This window comes from Hemicordylus capensis, chromosome 1, assembly GCF_027244095.1.
Source record: "Hemicordylus capensis ecotype Gifberg chromosome 1, rHemCap1.1.pri, whole genome shotgun sequence".
Taxonomy (NCBI): domain Eukaryota; kingdom Metazoa; phylum Chordata; class Lepidosauria; order Squamata; family Cordylidae; genus Hemicordylus; species Hemicordylus capensis.
The window spans coordinates 102366423-102381092 of NC_069657.1; the positions used below are offsets into that span (position 1 = coordinate 102366423).

At 44.2% G+C, this 14670-nt stretch overlaps 1 protein-coding gene across 7 annotated transcripts in view; it reads left to right on the top strand.

The window, feature by feature from the left end:
* NELL1 (neural EGFL like 1) overlaps window positions 1-14670 on the top strand; it is a 768366-nt gene that overhangs the window by 529942 nt on the left and 223754 nt on the right. The gene's annotated exons all lie outside the window — the stretch shown is intronic.

The following is a 14670-nucleotide window of genomic DNA, read 5'->3' on the forward strand; positions in this document are numbered from 1 at the left end:
CAGTATATGAGACAGTCGTTATTTATCTTCACTTAGCAGAGCCATTTAAGCACTTTCATCTATTTACGTGATTTGTGATGGCTGCACAAGGCTGAAAAAGAACTCCTAACGTTATTTGCACCTCACAGCTCTACCTGTAACACAACAGTTTTTAAAACAGACATTTGTGGCCAAGCAGTTAGTTTCTCATGTGGAAACTATTTGTATTGGAAGGTGATTGAAGTTTTAACTCATTTATATGGCTCTTTAGCAAATCTAATGATGTTCAATACTGCAGAAGTATCCCAAACTTTGAAAACATTAATTGAATGCAAAAAACCCAACATTAGAAACCTGTGTATAAAAGTGATTTCTTTTAGCATTATTTATAAACTAGAATAAGGAAAGTTTGCAAATATAAACTGGTTTTGGGGTTGTTTGGGGGGGTTGTTTTTACTGGATAGAACTCTAATAATTCTCTTCCTGCTTGCCAAAATCATTAAAAAAAAATTATAATCAGGGTTAGAGGCTGTAAATATTATGCAATCAGAGAAGTTATTGAATCCTGCATTACCATCTCTTCAGTATAAGTCCATAGTTCAGTAATCAGCCTTATTCAGTCATGTAGATGCTACTCATTAAACTTTAGTAATTATATGTTTTGGAACGTCTGCCAGTGTTTTTAGTGAAAAATACTTATGAATCAAAAGTAATTATGTTGGAGATGTCATTTATTTGCAGATGATGTGGTAGGGGTGTCCCCCTCCCCCCTTTTGGAGCTGTCAAGTGGAAAATCATACTGCACACTCTGTTGAGTGAGGATTGGAGGGGTGTGCATGTGTTAAAAAAAATTAAGCATCTGTTTAAAAATTAAACATAATGGGAGGAGAGTTCGTCTTCTGCTAGGAAGCATGAATTGTCCTCTTTGCTAAGCAGGATCTTAGCACTTTGAATGGGAGATTACATGTGAGCACAGTAAGATATTCACCTTAGGGAATAGAGCCACTCTGGGAAGAGCACCTGCATGCATTCAGAAGGTTCCAGGTTTTCCCTCTGGCATCTCCAGATAGGGCTGAGAGAGTCTCCTGCCTGTATTGGAGAATCTGCTGCCAGTCTGTACTGAGCTAGATGGACCAATAGTCTGATTCAGTAGAAGGCTGCTTCCTGTGTTCCTACACACATATCCCAATTTTGATAGAGTTATAACATGTCTTATAAATATTTGAAGAGGACAGAGCAGAATAAAGTTCTAATGGAAGTTTTCCACACCCAGCTTTTAACTTGCATCTCCTCCAGAATGAAGCACATTCACATATTTCGGCAGATTAACCCCAAAGTCCCTACGAGCTATCAGAGAACATTTCACACATGATTCAGGTTTTTCACTGCTTATTAGAGTGCAACCTGATTTATATCTGGGGTTAAAAAAATCCACTTTTTAATTTGGGTTTTTTGGATAGCATTGAGTTTGCAGTAAAGCCTTATAGAAAACTTGCGGTAAATCCTGCTATGTGGAACCAGTGTGGTGTAGTGGTTAGAGTGCTGGACTAGGACCAGGGAGACCCAAGTTCAAATCCCCATTCAGCCATGAAACTAGCTGGGTGACTCTGGGCCAGTCACTTCTCTTTCAGCCTAACCTGCTTCACAGAGTTGTTGTGAAGAGAAACCTAAGTATGTAGTACACCGCTCTGGGCTTCTTGGAGAAAGAGCGGGATATAAAATGTAAAAAATAATACAAAACAAAAAACTCCATGACTGGCCTTTCTACATTTAGGTACTGCCAAATATTTTTCCCATGCTGATACAGGCACTCCCCAAATTACAAACACTTGACTTATAAACATCCATCCATACGAACAAACAAACAAAGGTCCATAACACATTATATTGAGGAAGTCTCCAAATTACAAATGCCAACTTACACATACAAACAAGTCATCACTCTTGGGAACTATATGTGTTCTGAATTATGGACATCAGACTTATAAACAACCTTTTGGTACACAACCCATTTGTAAGTGGGAGATTTCCTATATATTTTGAAATTTTGAAGAACACACACAAAAAAGCTTTACTCTAATTTGCACATAGCTAATAGAGAACGTTAGGCATCTAACATATTATTCTATCGATTTGTAATTGCTTCTACTGATAGGGAAAAGGCCAGTAAGCCTGATATACAGACAGATGTATGCGGCTCTTGGGCTTTGCAAGAATGAATACGGACATAAATGCAAACTAGGGACAGGTTCAGTAATACCAGATCTCACAAGCAGAGGCGGGTTAAGTCTCTTGGAGCCCATAGGCAGCCAAGGATTTGCCACCCCCACTGCCACAGTGAGGATAGGGGTGGCAAGGGGGAAGTCCCACCTTTTCTTCTAAAAGCTGCCACAGCAGGGGATGAGGGGGAAGTCCCCACTTCTTTATTAAAATGCTGCCTGCGCGATGGAATGGGGCAACAGCAGCTGCAACAGGAAGGGTTGTGGTGTTTGGTGTGTGTGTGTGTGGGAAATCCTTCCCCCGTATACCTTAAAGGAGCTGCTGCTGCCACTGTGTGCAGGAGCAGTGAGGGAGAGCTTCCAGCTCTCCTCCTCCCTCCCAAATGAGTGCACGCTCCCGTTGCAGCCCATTTTTGACCTTTCTCCGCATGTGGAGAAAGGTCCAAAACAGGCTGCGATGGGGGCATGCACTGCGATGGGGGCAAACGTTGCACTCGTTTGGGAGGGAGGAGAGGAACTGGAAGGAGCTCTCCCTCACTCTCAAATCAGTCACAGCTGTTAAAAAGCACGCCTGGCCACAGCCTCAACCTGAGGCACTGATAACTGCAAAGGGTTCAAGCACTTGGTGCAACGACGCCAGTTGATTACACCAAGAGCAGATCTAACTTACTTTATTATATTCTGCAGAATACAAGAAAGGTGATGCTCTATATCAAATGCAGCAAGGTAGAGCAACCCAAAAAGGAATCCGCTCTCAGCATATATACAAAATGGCAACAAGTTTCACACTTCCAGCAGATCAAAGGGCAAGAGACAGTCAGGTGAAACAAGAACCCCTGGTGGCGCAGTGGTAAAAAAAAAACCTGCCGCCCTGTAACCAGAAGGTTACAAGTTCGATCCTGACCAGGGGCTCAAGGTTGACTCAGCCTTCCATCCTTCCGAGGTCGGTAAAATGAGTACCCAGAATGTTGGGGGCAATATGCTAAATCATTGTAAACCGCTTAGAGAGCTCCGGCTATAGAGCGGTATATAAATGTAAGTGCTATTGCTATTGCTATCACCATAGCAAGCTTCTACATCAAACAATGACTGACCTTGTTACTACTTTACATTCCTAAAACTATGTATCATTATTCTGAGCAAGAGAAATAATCCTCTTTCCCACTAAAGGGAAAGAACAGGATGGCCCATCACTTCATGACTGTTGCTGAGTTCAGGATACAAAAATAACATAGGAGTATGAGAAAGGAATACATGGGAACGCTGATAGCAGCTAGCCAGATCCCTCCACCATGTAGGAAGACATGTCATGGCAGGTCTCAGAGCCTATGGCTCTGAATTAGCAATCTAAAATGGTGTAGCTTATGTCAACTAAAGCAAAACTGAGTCTAGGGGTATTTTCCAGATATCAGCACCAGGGAGAGACCTGGGTCCAAGAGCACTCCCAAGCTATGAACCTGTTCTTTCTGGGACAGTGTAACTTCCCCCTTGCCGTCTCCTGCTGTCCAGGCCGGCAGCACCTTGCACCCAACATGATTTGGGAGGCGTGTGGGCCCACGAGGAGCTAGTGCCACCACCAAGCAGGGGCAGTTTTAAAAGTTAAAAAAAGAAAGAAAAATATTAAACTTTCTCCTGCCCCAAGATTCCCTGCTGTAGGCAATTGCCTCTATTGCCTATGTGGTAATCCACCTATGCTCACAATCCAGAACTTGAAGCCTCAAGGGCAGGCAATGAGCAGCTGGTTATTACTTGGAGCAGAAATTCAGGGCCTAGTGCCAGTTCTGGGAGACAGTTCCTACAGCAAGGTGCAATCAAGTGCTCTGCAAAGGAACTGTACATCAGCTTGATAGCAACCACTGCCTGAGGCTTTATTTTAAGTGTGTGGCAGAAGATGTAGAGATATGACTTCAGACAGTTATTCACAGTTACTATTCTATTTTAATGTCTGGTACAAAGATATATAGCTATACCAGAGAAACCTAAACCCTGTGATAAACAGGCCAAGTAATATAGCATGAAAATATACAATTTTAGTGATTTTTAAAGGAAAATCCCTACCTAAGAGCACCAAATATGAAAAAAATTCTGTAGAGATAAGCAGATCTCTGTTATCGGTCTCAAAATTCTAACTGGATTGTCTGGCTGCTTCTGTCTCTCTTTTTTATTGACCAGTTTCAGGCTGATCAGTTGCTAGAACTATTTAGCAGGCCTAGTAGGATATCCAGACAGGTCTGGCCTCTCTGGCTGGGACAGCTGATTTAGCTCTGCAGACTGTTTGCCAGGCTCTCCATTACCTGCGACTTGGAACCCTCTTTCCCTGCCAGTTCACTGTGCGGAAGAGCTGGAACTATGTCCATCAGTTAGTTGGAGTCATTTCTGGGTCACCATTCCTCAAGGGCCTCTGGATTTGCTTGGAACTGCCACTAGATATAGTAGTTCCTTGCAGTTTGTTACTGAAAGTACCTCTGGCCCATTTGTTTGGGGCAGCATACCATAATCTATGGCAGAGTTCTGAAGTCTTTTAATATTGGAATTGTCATTTCATGGCACCTAATGTATTCCCTGAGTATGCAGTCTAAAGACTGCAGACTAGGGATGTGCAAACAGGTTCAGAAATGAACTTGTTTGACATTGAACAGGTTCGGTTTAATGGCTCGATGTCACCTGGGTCACCCGGCCACGCAGAGGCCCATTGGGCATGCATGGTGACCTGGAACCGGCTAAAGATCACCCCAACCTGGTAATTTGGCAAATAATGGAGGTGCAGGGGAGGGGGAACTTCTGGAGCCTTGGAGCAGAGGCATATCTAGGGAAAATAGCGACTAGGGCAAGCACTGAAATTGCCCCTCGAAAACATCTGACACCCATATTTCAGATAACTTTACCATAATATCATCTGAAAAATACAAGTCAAGCTCATTAATCTTTTAATATTTCAAAAACTATTTAGCTGTGGACATACCCCGACCAAAAATGCTGGAAAACTTCAAATTTCAGTATGCTGAGGCTCATGAAATACCCAAATACTATGTGGAGGTTTTAACTAAACAGAAAACTAAACAGAAGTGCCTGTCTAATTCTCTACTAGGCATTGTAGCATCACTATTACAAAAGTTTTAAAAATAAATGGAGAATTTGACTTTTCCCAGATACTCTGAAAATAATTAAAGGATATGCAGATCAAACTGTCTCACTGCTTGGAATATATTCTAGTATTTGAGAAAGACAGTTAAAATGACAGAAAGAGAGCAAGAAACTCCCAGTGGCCTTAATACTAAGGATTTCATACTGGTCCAAAGACATACAAACTCACCATTAATAGCCATTTTATTAAGACATCACATTTAACTCACTTATCTCAAGAAGCAAAGTAAGAGCAAATGAATACAATCCTAGCTCATAAGCTTCACTCAGTATTCACAAACCCTGATTCTCTGTACATAGCGCCAAACTGAATATGTGTACAGTTACTTTATTATATTAAATTTATTTATTTTTTACCTGTAGCCCCTTTGGGGGGCTTCCTAAAGGCCTTGGGGGGGTGTCTGCAAAGGTTCCCCCTCCACCCACCAGCCTCTTAATTAACCGCCGCAGCCCATCCCAGGCTGATTTTCAGGCCTGTTCAGGTCTGCAGAGATCGGCGTCATGGCCATTTTGGAGGCTTCCATGCATGCTCAAATGGCCTCTGTGAGGCCTGGCAAGATCTAGGGCCTCGCAGGGACCATTGGAGCATGTGCAGTGGCCATTTTTAAAAAAAATTTTTTAAATGGCTGCCAAAAACAAAATTGCCACCGTGCATGCTCAAATGGCCTCTGTGAGGCTTGGCATGGCCTAGGGCCTTGCAGAAGCCATTTGAGCATGTGCGGTGGCCATTTTGTTTTCAGCAGCCATTTCTAATTTTTTTTTTAAAAAAAATGGCGCCTCCTTCAAGTGGCGCCTGGGGCACGTGCCCTGCCTGCCCTACACTAGATTCGCCCCTGCCTTGGAGAAGCCCCCAGAGAGGTGGCAGTGAGTTCTATTTCGGGGGGAGGTTAAACTCACAACCCCCCCAAACAAAAACAAACCGGGGAGTGTTCTAGGTGCACAAAAATGAACATGTCCAGTTTGAGTCCGGTCCAAGCTTGAACCAAACCAGGCAACCCGGTTTTGTGCACAGTGCTACTGCAGACTAAATGTGGTGGTGATTTTTCTCATGTATCCTAATATTACCTTTGTGTTACCAATATATTAATTCCTCTTTTGCAGAGTATTCGATCTTTTACTTTAGCACTGTTGTCATATAAATCACTAGTTATTAAGGAGAATGGAATGGACCTTGCTACCAGTGTGTCTAAGTCTCTCAGACATAAGCATTGAGACATACATGTGTATGTATGTATCTTTATAATTAATTCTCTTAGCCAGCCAGCGTGGAGATGTGGCAAGGCAATGTGTGCCAGTGAGAGAGGCACCTGATTGGCTGAGCTCTGTTTGGCCGGCGGAGGTGCCTGGCTGTTGTGAGGAGGGGCCTTCTCGGCTGCAGCCTGGGCTGAGAGGTGGGAGGCAGTGGGAAGGACTGGCCCTGGCCTGGCGCCAGAGGCGGCGGGCAGGGGGAGAGAAAGGCGGCGGCAGGCAGGGGGAGAGAAAGGTGGCGGCAGGCGGGAGAGAAAGGCGGCAGCGGGCAGGGGAGAGAAATGTGGCGGCAGGTGGAGGAGAAAAGGTGGCAGTGGGCGGGGGAGAGAAAGGTGGCAGCGGGCGGGGGGAGAGAAAGGCAGTGGTGAGCGACAGGCGGGGGGGAGAAAGACGGCGGCAGGCAGTAGGCAGACGGGAGGGAGTAAAAACGGCGGCAGTGGGGCCCTTCTTGGCGGCCTGCCGCAGCTCTGTGTGTGTGGAGGAACGGGAGGGGAGGAGGGCTGGAGAGCGTGGGCCGGAGGGAAGGGGAAGAGAGGAGAGTCCGGGGCAGGAGGAAGAGGGAGGGGGAAACAGCCAGCCCCAAAGCGCCGCACAGATGCTCTGTGCGGGGTTGGCTAGTACATACATATTATGCATTATGTATGTATACATACATTTTAATAACTATATACAAAAGCAAATGTATGGCTGAAAACAAAACACCGTCTTTCTCTAAGCGTATAAATGTTAACTTGCATTAACTAGTTGCTTCTCAATTTAATGATACTAGGGAAAATTACAGGTGAGAGTGTGCACACACTTGCATCTTATAAAAGGAGCAGATAATACCCTAGCTTAGATACAGCAACACATGAAAACCTGGGGTGGGGGGGATCAGTACATACTTAACAGATTTAAAAAAAAATAGCCCACTAGGTGCAGATATAGTGAGCAAGGGGATCCCCCTTCCTGACTAAGCTTTCTCTACTCTTCTTTCCCTTTGTTAGACTGATTGTCTCAGGTTTAATTCTGTCATGTGGAGAAATAGATTTCTCTCTTCTCCCTTCCCAACTTCCTGTGTGTAGTTAGCAGCAAGGCATGTAGGCCTTATCTATCTCCCTAATGGATTCCCTAAGGAAAAGACTTTATTTAGAACTTTAACTCTATGTCTCCAGACAATATTAATTAGCAGTGCTCTCTTTACCTGTGCATTTCTGCTGCAGCTTGGGTAGATTAAAAAATCTCCCCTCCAAGTTCTCTAACGCTACACCCTTAGACAGGCTGTGAGGTTATGTTTCTGAAATGGCAACCTGCCATGCCACACTTCAAACCACACTTCATGCCACAGTTGAAACAGAGGTGACTTAAAAAAAAAAAGCTTGTGAAAAAGAACTGAGTCTGCTGGGTGTTGGTTTTTTAAAAAAACCAACAACATTAAAAACTCCATTATTCATGTCCAAGCTAATGGAGTGCACCTTGACATTTGCAACTGCTGCTTTTTCTATTGATTCTAATTTTTAACTGTAGTTTTAATAGGACTATTCAAATTACTGGGAGGGCAGGCAGGAGGGTGCACAGCGGGGAAGGCAGGGTTGAACCTAGCTGTTCCAGTCTTTTGCATGCTGCCATGCACCCACACAATCCACTCTGCTCCTGGCAGTGCAGATCTCTGGAGGCCAGGACAATGTCCAACCCATGTGATGAGTGTGGTGGATTAGGGGATACCCCCATTAGTTGGGCGTTCTAGGCGCCCGACTCTGTACATGCTCAGGCTGTGCATGTTCAGCTTTGGTTCGGCACCTCAGGGAGGCAAGTGGCAAGCGAGATCTTTAAATAAGTGGAGAGCAGGTAACTGTGTTCTCTACCGCCACATGAAGGTAACTTACCTGCTCTCCTCTGCTACATGCAGCTTCCTGCTGTGACAGTGCTTGCCTTAAGTACCCACGCACATTGCCAACGTGCACATGGTGCCTGCACATACACGGATGCCTTTTGCGTGCTGGTGCTGCGCACAGCTACTTGGGATGAGCGCCACTGCAGCAGGAAGCTGAATGTGGCAGTGGAGAGCACGTAAGGTCCTGCTTTCCTCTTATTTAAAGATCCCGCTTGCCTCTCCCATCCCTGAGGCACTTAACCAGTGCACGAACCTCAGTTTGTGCACATCCCTATTCTAAATTAGTCCTTCAATTTTAATCTGTCTAGAGGACTCGAGGGCACAACTTTACTTTTACCTTTAGAGAGGCTGTTATTCTTGCTCTTACATTTGTGTCCTGTCATTCTTTCAAGGAGCTCAGAGGGATGGATAAGGGTTTTTGCTTGTTTTATTTCCACAACACTGTGAAGTCTTCCCAGTCAAAGGCCAACCTTTTATTCACTACACCAGGCAGGGTCTCCCAGGGAAGGAGGCACTTCTTCCCCAAAAGTTAATATATTTCAATATTACCATGTCAATATGAACATATCCGACATTTTATTGTCATAATGAACAATGAGAATTATTAATCCTTAACCTGTTGCTGGATCATATCTATAGTGGCTTAACTATCCTAACGGGGATATTAGTGTTATGAATTAGTATCAAAAGGGGAAATTAGTACCTCTAAAATATATTTGAATGACTTATTTCAAATTGTTAATAAACTATTATATAAAATAACTGAATTATTTTATTTAACTTAATACAAATATGATTTATTATTTATTTATCTACCTACCTATCTATTTGATTTCTATACCGCCCTTCCAAAAATGGCTCAGGGCCCCTCACATTAAATAAGCAATTAACAATTAAAAACAAAAATCAGTTAAAAGTAAATTAAAATTACAATTAAAACTAGATAACATTAAAACTAAATATCATTAAAAGCCATCCTAAAAACATGGGTCTTTATTGATAACATCCAGCACCAAATCGCCTGATGACCTCACCCAGTGGTTCTATGTAGATGTTAAAAAGCACAGGTGACAGAATGGAGCCCTGAGGGACTCCATATTATAACTCCTGCTTTGAAGAGCAGCTGTTACCAAGCACCATCATCTGAAATCTACCTGAGACATAGGAAAGGAACCACTGTGAAACAGTGCTTCCTATCCCCAAATCCCTCAGGTGATCCAGAAGGATATCATGGTTGATGGTATCAAAAGTCAGATATGACTGTGAAATCCACCTTAACCAGGAAGTGATCCGTCCATGACAAGGGGGAAACTACAGGAGACCCCACCCACGGAACACCCCGGATCAGAGGAAAAGACCAAATCCAGTGTGTGACCAGCAACATGTTTAGGTCCTAGGACTGACTGGGATAGTCCTATAGTTGTCATGCCCTTGTGGTGGCAAGCATGACTTGTCCCCTTAGCTAAGCAAGGTCTGCCCTGCTTGTTTATGAATGGGAGACTTTGTGTGTGAGCACTGTAAGATATTTCCCATAGGGAATGGAACTGCTCTGGGAGGAGCAGAAGGTTCCAAGTTCCCTCCCTGGCCATCTCCAAGGTAGGCCTGAGAGAGATTCCTGCCTGCAACCTTGGAGAAGCCACTGCCAGTCTGTGTAGACAGTACTGAGCTAGATGGACCTATGGTCTGTCTCAGTAAATGGCAGCTTCCTATGTTCCTATGAACTCCTGAGCAGCACCAGAAAAGCCAGTCCCAAAGCGGACATTAAAATCACCCAGCACCAAAAGCCTGGGCGACTCCAAGACCAAATCAGCAACCAGCTCAGTTTGGGAGTCTCTTAGGTAGCGGGTTGAATGATACACCAAAAGAATCCCCAAACTATCCTGAGTCTCCAGCCTAAGGTACACACACTCAATGTAGGTGAATTCCCTCATCAGGATCCTTGTAAGGGAGATGTTATTTTTATGGGCCACAGCCACTCCACCCCCACTGCTAATTTCCCCTATGCTGCTCAACAACAGAGTACCCTGGGGGAAAGAGTTGGGCCCACACAGGGCCTCTAGCCTCTCCCAACTAGGTCTCAGTTATACAGGCCGGGTTGATTCCTTCGTCCACAATCAAATAATGGATTATTTCAATCTTATTTTGAACTGATCTGACATTACAAAGGTTATGTTCAGTGGGGAATTGGAACTACTTCCCAAGGACTGAGAGGTGATAGGGCAGCTGGAAGGGAAAACAGTAATTAAGTTACTGGACTCCCTTCCCCTGAAATGGCATGCTGGCCTGCCAATGCCCAATCCTCTATTCCTCACCACTATGGAAATAGCCGCCCCAACCTCATTGAATGAACCCCCTGCTCCATCCTTAACAAGAGATCCCAGACACATCCCTGTAACCTGCCTAGCACAAACTGCTAAAACAAACAAAAAAGCTAAGACTGGAGAACCTTAAATATAACTTCCCCTCAGACTTCAGTCCTTCACCGGCTTGCCCCAGTCCTTTTAAGCCAGAAGCCCCCAGACCCTACCTCTCACATGGACTTCTGGAGCCTGGCTGATGGAACTGGCCCCCACGCATCTGCAGCCCATCAGGGCAAGCAGAAAGGTCGGTGGCTGGAGCTGGCTGCAGGTTCTCTGCATACGATGGTTCTTTCTGCTTTAGGCCAAAGGGAGGGGGACAGCCAGTTCATGGAGATTCTGATAGTAAAAGAAAACTCCAGCCTCCCAGCAAGCCCTCCTCCTCGGATCCTTAGACCTTGACCAGAGCATTCTTCACTGAATGGCCTTTCCTCCCCCTGCCTCCCATAGGGGTGTGCACGGAACCGCCAACTGTGGTCCAGCACTGGGGTGGGGGGGTACCTTTAAGAGTGGTGGGAGGGTTTACTTACCCCTCCCGCCGCTTTCCTGCTCTTTCGCCGTAATTCCAAGAGTAATTGGGGCGGCAGGATACCCCCCTGCCACCCCTTCCCCGTCGTTGCTGGGAAAACTCCCAACAGTCCTTTGTGCGGCGCGCGCGCACATCACAGAGACGTGCGTGCTTCTGTGATGTGCGCGCGTGCCGCGCAAAGGACTGCTGGGAGTTTTCCCAGCAACGTCGGGGAAGGGGCAGCAGGGAGGTATCCTGCCGCCCCAATTACTCTTGGAATTATGGCGAAAGAGCGGGAAAGTGGCGGGAGGAGTAAGTAAACCCTCCCGCCGCTCTAAAAGGTCCCCCCCCACCCGAACTGGACCGCTCAGGTCCGGACCGGTCCGGACCGGTCCGGAGGGTTTTTCAATGGCCTCCGGACTGGTCCGGGCCCATCCCTAGCCCCCCACATTCTTGCTGCAACTCCCAGCACTTTCTCCTGAGACACCCTCAAAAAGGTTGTGAGATATGGCACTGATGGCTACAGATGTTGGAGCTTCAGTGGAAGTTACAGATCCACCCATTGCACAAGTGAAAGTCCCTTTTCATCCATGCTAAACATTCTTGGGCCCAACAGTGCCCCCCCCCTCTCTCTCTCTCTCTCTCTCTCACACACACACACACACACACACACACACACACACACACACTCATCATTTATCTTTGCAGTATATTAAAGTGAGAAGTATGTACTGTTTTGTATACATTTAGGCTTCTTTTCATTCTTCTCTGTCTTCTCAGTTGCAGTTATCATGATCCAGGTGCTTTGTTGAAAGGACAGGGGCTATGCTCTCTCTCAAGGGCGTTATCAGTACTGCTTCATAGAACAGTCAGCTAATTGGATTGTAGAGTAGGATACTGCCTTCACTGTCCCATAAGACAAAGCATATTATCTGTTTGAATGAATTTATTTCCTACAGCCTTAGTTTTGAGGGCATGTTAAGGTCACTCCTGTTCCTAGTCTCCAGATGACAAGAGATAAACTGCTGCTGCTTCATCACCATGGTAGCCTTCATTGCACTGTGAAGTGATCCTAAAGGTAATGATACTTTCCCCAAATGCTTGATGGAAAACAACTTCAGTGCTTTTAGTTTATTGATTTTTAAATGCTGTGGCTAACTAAACATTACGTGGACTGTAACTGCTGTCCCTGAGGATCCTCCAGTTTGGTGTTCATCATGATATTAGTTCATGTTTTGCAGAACTTTGTGACTGCAGTAAACTATTTTAAAATGTTACATTAGTATATTAAGTTAGCAGGTGTTACACTGACAATGTAGTCAATTAAAATTATAGTCATCATGGAGCTCTCTCCTAAACTGCTTGCCATCAAGCTTCAAAGGTCAATGCATATTCACCCTGGCTCATGCATGATAGCCATTTGACATGGTATATGGTAGTCTTTTGCCTGTGGCTAGTCAGCTATGAAGTCACACTACCACTCACAAAATTAGACTCTCTTGCATGCCCTTGCAGCCAACTCATGTTTGTTTGTTTGCTTGTTTGTGATGTAGTGAGGTAGAATACCAGTGCACATGAAAGTCTTTCATTCAAATTCTTAAGACTTGAAAACTCGTCTTCTCACCCGTGCATCCACAATTAGTGGCCTACTTTATGGGAACTACTAAGTGAGGCTCTTTGAACATTTGAAATATGCTGTAACATTGCTTCTGCTAATGATGGTTAGGTATGCTTGCACTGATGTGTGTGCAAAGAGCCTTCCTCTGAACATGATAAGACTAAAGATGACCATCTGACTTTGCTCAAGGAGCTGCCACCACAACACAGTTCCAGCTTCCATTGATGGTGGTGGAATCAGCCCTAATATATTTCTGCCTGATCAGTTAGTCTTAATCTTCCATGTTCAGTTCCACCAGAGATTTCTCTCTTTGACACACCTGCACATAGTTTATCAAAAAGAACAAAAAGTTGGCATTTCCATTGTATACTTGACTGTATAATTGAGATTCCAATGACCTTTTATGAATTCTTCCTCCTATAGACTTCCTCCTGACTTCACCCTGCCAAATATGAATGTCAAATTGAATAATAAATTAATCTTTAAATGAACTGTCTCTAAATGACACCCCTAAAATGTCAGCTTTTGTACACTGAAAACAAATCTTATTTCCTTTGTGATAATTAATGTATTTCTGAATGCTAAAAGCTTTGGTGAATATGAAATTTAAATACAAGCAGATGCATGGGCAGTTTATATTTAAGGAAATGTTTGATTTCCAATTAAAGATCAAGAATGAGATGCCTGCAGGGGAACTTTCTGGTTCCAGTTGCTGACTGGATGATTATTAGCAATAGGAGATACTAAGAAGTTAATTATGGCTTCTAATCTGGAACTGCATACTATGATTAATTGTGCCTGGAAAACTGGTGTTTCACCTTTTTCTTTGAATTAAAATGTTCTGCATTAAGGAGCTAGTATTTTTTCCCCTACAATATGAAAACAATAAGCAAAAGACAAAAATGTGTTGTGTGCCTTATTCTCAAGAGAAAGGGATTTATAAATGGGCTGCCAAAAAGAGAGGTCGAAAATAACTTTAACTAGGTAAAATACATTAAGTGTTATGCCATGAATCAACTTTTTCTGGAACTTGTGTAACTGTTCAGGGAAATTTTTGAAGCATTTTTTAATTTAACAAGTGTGTTTCTGCATATCTTTGAACCCTGAACTTTCAGACAACACAGGGACCATATAGAGTGATTAGATACAAGTGAGGATCAGACTTCTGTACTTTTAATAGCTGGCAGACTGCACTTCTCCTGCAGCAGACACTTGCTGGAATTTCCTCTTCTAAATTTGTTTGTTTATATCCAGCATATTACAGAAGAATCAAGGCTTTTTACAAAAAAAGAAAAACATTAAAACATATATAAAATTAAAACAACAAAACAGTAACATTCAACCAAAAGCCTGGTTTAAGAGATGTGTCTTCAGTTGTTTCCTAAAAGCCATCAGGGTTGGAGCAGCTCTAATCTTAACAGGGAGTGTGTTCCACAGCTCCGGGGCAACGACAGGGCAACTCATACCCAAGATGTATGAGTGGAACCAGAGGCACTCTTACCCCAGGACTTCAGGTACAAAGTCCAAGGCCTCCACACCCCCTGGTGGCCCCCAAATCCTCTTTAGTCTGTCCTGGGTAGTGTGGTTTGTGCCCTCAAGAATCTACGTGTTAAAAAATGATTCTTAACTTGCAGCGGCGGGCCTCCAAAGGCCTTTAGGTCAGGCTCCAAAATTACCTAAGTGCACCTCTGAGTGGAACCACTGTAAAATAGTGCCTCCAACAC